The sequence below is a fragment of the Camelus bactrianus genome, chromosome 7 (genome assembly GCF_048773025.1).
Source record: "Camelus bactrianus isolate YW-2024 breed Bactrian camel chromosome 7, ASM4877302v1, whole genome shotgun sequence".
Classification (NCBI taxonomy): domain Eukaryota; kingdom Metazoa; phylum Chordata; class Mammalia; order Artiodactyla; family Camelidae; genus Camelus; species Camelus bactrianus.
The window spans coordinates 35,141,426-35,146,064 of NC_133545.1; the positions used below are offsets into that span (position 1 = coordinate 35,141,426).

Here is a 4,639-nt window from a genome sequence, read left to right on the forward strand (position 1 = left end):
CACTTGTTTATTACTTCACAGTTTTGTAGGTCAGAAGTCCACCAGGCATGTCTGGATTCTCCACTCAGATCAAAATCAAGGTGCCAGTTGAATTCAGTATTCATTTAAGAGGCAGCAGGGAAAATCTGCTTCCAGGCCCACTGTTGTTGGCAGAATTCAGTTGCTTTTGGTGGTAGGGCCGAGGTCCTGGTTTCCTTGCTAGTTGTCCTCCAAGGACTGCTCTCAACTCCTAGAGTTCACTCCCATTCCTTACCACATGGCCTCCTCCAGTTTTAAATCAGCAACAGTGCACTGAAAGTTTCTCCCACTTCAAATGTTTGTCTTCCTCTTCTGTGATCATCCAAAGAAAATATTGTGCTTTTAAAGGGCTCATGTGATTGGGTCAGGACCACCAAATAATCTTCCTGTCTTAAAGTCAACTGATTTGGGACCCTAATTACATCTGCAAAATTTCTTTATTGCCATCCCTAAACTAGTGTTTGATTAAGTAACTGGGAGATAGTGTTAAAAAAACGTTGATCCATGACAGTGTTAAAACAGTAAGGCAGGCTGTTCAGGACTATCATGAAAGGCAGAGGATGAAAGAGTATTGAGAAGAATATTGAGAATACTGAGGAAAGCCTAGATTGCCTTGAAGAAATTGTAAGTAAAGGTGAACTAAATAAATCTTCATATTCCATAGTTTAAGGACAAAAGATAATGGTTGACAAAACAAGAAGGAAAAGCAAAAGATAAAACTGAAAAAACAAAGTATCATAATTATTAGGTAGAGAGTTATAGCTAAAAACCATAACTGAAAAGTTTAAAAGGTGGTTGCTTTCCTTGAAACTGGAAGTGAGAAATTACTTCCATTCTGTTTTGTGTGTCTTTGTTTTGTTTTGCTCTCTTATAAACTTCATAGAATAATTTGATCCTTTAAACTAAATATATGTATATCTTTCATAAAAATTGTTTAAAAACTGAATGTAAAGATTGCCCTGGCTGCTTGATGAAAAATGGGTTGAAGGTTAAGAGGCTATTACAGAGATGCAACATGAAGTGATAGTAGCATTAAGTGGCATCACCACTGGTGATGATGCTGAAGACAAGAGGATGTTTAGATTAAACGTGAAACATGAGGAATATGATGTTAAAAGTGACTTCCAGGTTTGTGCATGAAGGACTGTATGAGAAAAGGTCTTTACTGAGATAGGGGTTGTGTTCTAACTAGAGGATTTGAAGTAAACAACTTGGGGCGGGGGCAGGAGGGGAATGCCATACTTGCCAGATTTCTGTGAAACTCTGGTGGGAAGATTTCACATACACATCCACATAGATGAGAGACTCAGAAGAGAATTCTTAACTGGACGCAGATGTGAGGTATTTTGTAATTAAGTATGACTTAAAGATGTGAAAATGGTTAATACCACTTTTATACAGTAGAGACAGATAAAAGATGAAAATCAAAGGCTATATTGTAAGAAATAAAAATATACAAAAGAAGAAAATGAGACACAAATAAACACTAACCAAGAGGGGCCAGAGAAGGAGAAAGAAAATGAGAAAAAATGTAGAACCATGGAAGCCAAGATTAAACTGTGTTCAAATAAACGGACACGTTAAATACTTGTTAAATGTTGTGTAGGGTTAATACTGAAAAGAGTTTATCACATTAAGCAGCATGAATGTGTGTTTGCTTGGCCCTGCTGTTTTAGTGGAGCAGTAGGTGGACAAGCCAGATTAAAGCGGGATGAAAGTGAAAGGAAAGGAGGAATGGAACTTTCACGACTGTAGGGAAATGTTCCAAGGAGTTTGGCTATAAAAGATGAGTATATACGCAAGGCAACTTCTGGAGGGATTATGTGGTTCAAGGGGATTATTTTAAATTGGATGACAACAGCGGGTGTGAATACTGATGAGAAGTATTCAGCAGCGAGCTGGCTGAGGGGTGAGAACCCTGATAAAACTGAATTATGTGCCAATGGATCGGAACTTTGATAGGAGAGAGTTTATTAGCCCTTTGTAACAAGAGGGAAGAATGAAAGAATGGGTATTGCAAATGCAGGTGTATTTATAGAGCGTTGTGAAGACAGAGGAGTTCCCATTTGCTAATTTCTCTTGGATGTAAAAGAAACAGTCATTAACTTAGAATGATAATGGAGGTAAAGTTGGAGGTGTGAAGAAAATAAATGTACTAAGGTAGGCTGCAAGGCACTTTTGAAACTTCATTTGAGATTGATAATGGTAAATATAACCTGATATAATTATGACAATATGCTAACAGCCGATAACTAACAACAATGGGGGAGAGTTATTTAGATGAATTCTGTATATCTTAAGGGATCAGGGAATTCTTTTTACAGGAAGAGAAGTAAAGTTTTAGAAAATTTCCCCCACACTTTGAGCCTGATATACACAACCCAACACGTCTAAGCATATCTAACTTAACAAGAGCTAGGTATCTGATCCAAAATCAGCAGTTCAGTTCTCTCTCCTGGAAATTTCCATTTGGGAAACTGAATTACTCAACTGTGTGAAGCTGAACTGAAAGCTCTGACAGTCTGGGAGCCGAGGCTGCCATGAGATAGTCATGATGAGTCAAGAATGCAATGAAGACGGGAGAGTATAGCTCAGTGGTAGAGCGTGTGCTTATCATGCACAAGGTCCTGGGTTCCATCCCCAGCACTTCCATTAAAATAAATAAGTAAATAAATAAACCTAGTGACTCCCCCCCGAAAACAACAAGAAAGAATATAATGATATGTAAGCAGAGAGAGCTGGGCCATAGAGAGAAGCAGGAGACTCAAGCTGACATGCATGAAGAAGAGATTAAAAAAAACATGCGTCCCAGAAAGGCTGAATGAATAGTCTGGGCTTCCATGAGGTTGCTATCATTAAAATATAGCTGATTTCAGGTAAGTTTTCACTGGTTCCTATTCCATGCAACAAAGCACCCTTACTTAGATAAGAAAATTAGGAGGTTTTCATCCTGGCTCTATTTATTTCAATACTATGTTGATATTTATATCAACCATAGAAGTTGATATAAAATTTATCTAGACCCGTATAGAATATATAAATAAAGGAACAGTTTTTTCACATAGGAATAGAGATAACTCATTTTCAGTGGACTGAAATGAGAAAGGATAAGGAAAATTCTTTTTTCCCCCTGTTTGTTTATTTGTTTGTTTTTAATAACCCTGTTCTGTCAGTATTTCCCAAAGTAATGTGTAGATAATCTTGTTCTCTCTTTTGGTTCCTAACGACTTTAGCATTGCTGACACCTGTGCTTTAAAAGATCTTTTGGATGTGTGTTATATTTACCTAGAACACAATATTTTACCTGTCATTTAAAATAACTGAAAATCAACCCACAGTTTTAATTACAATTGACACACATTATCCTCAATTCAGGCTGTTAGCAGTGATTTATTTGTGTAGCTAAACAAGAAACTGAAAAGAAAACTGCAAAGCATTCCAAAGAAATAGATGTTGGTTGGATGTTTGGTTCAAAGTGTAATTACTGAGAGTACATATACTGAGATGCAAAAGGCTGCTAAATGGACATATAAATATTAATGAAAAAGATAAAATACTATTATTCATAAAATATTACCATAAATAATATAAGACTTGAGGGGGAAAACGATATAAGATTTTGTAAAGATTGAAATTCAAAATGATATCTGAGAGAAAGTATTGCAGAAATACTTCTTGGAATGGGGTAATTTTATGTCCATGTATTGCTACTTCAATCATGAATTACTTCATTTACTCTCAAAAAGCATTTTAGAATCTCCATATGTGCTTTTTCTAATAGATGAAATAATTGCAAAGTTTTACATAAGAATATCATTGTCAAGTTAATATTTGGTGAAATTAATATTTGGTGAAATTAATAATTGGTGAATATTTGGTGAAATTAATTAATTTCAGATTTCAATAACAAAGAATACAGTGAGATAATTCTCCTCTAACTCAAGATTAAACATCACCTCTAAAATCTCTATAGATTTTATTCTTAACATCCAGACCTAAAAATAATTTATACATATGTAGCTGTGTTAGGAGTATCATCATCACACAATAACTTAATAGAAATTCAAATTCTCAGCCCTCAGCCCCTGATCTATTTTAACAAAGTGATTCTGTTGCATGCAAAGTTTCAGAATCACTGCAGGCATGAACTTTAAATCAACAGGGGTTTCATTATGAAGATAGAGGAGTTGTAACCTGAAAAATATCAGTGATACGAAGAGAAGCCCAATCCTGACCCCCTCACCCGCCCCCAGGTACTAGGATGTTGGGAGAAGAGCGGCTTCAAAGACAAATTCAGGAAATATTCAGACCTTATTTAAAACTTGAAAGTGGAGGGAACAGTCAGTGAAAGTGTAGAGGTTGGCTGGTGGTTTAAACTATAACATGAGTTCCAAGGAAGAGAAAGGAAGAGTTTTCAGAGAAAGGAATATGGTGAAATGGCTCTGGTGAAGAAAACTAGTATGGTAATGATACTATGGGAGAGTAAGAAAACAAATCCATCCTGGGAAATGTATAAAACAATCCGAATATGCTGCCTGCAGACAGCACTCTGTGGTACAAGAGCACTTAAGCACTTAGATTTTAGCAATAAACCCCCTTGTCCATTTGGTTTTACCATGCA

The 4,639-nt window shown here is 36.2% G+C and overlaps 1 non-coding gene across 1 annotated transcript; it reads left to right on the forward strand.

Annotated features, from left to right (window-relative positions):
• The first annotated feature begins 2,597 nt into the window (after positions 1-2,597).
• On the forward strand, positions 2,598-2,670 carry TRNAD-AUC (transfer RNA aspartic acid (anticodon AUC)). Its single transcript has one exon. It is a non-coding gene; the product is annotated as a tRNA-Asp (tRNA).
• Positions 2,671-4,639: the final 1,969 nt, after the last annotated feature.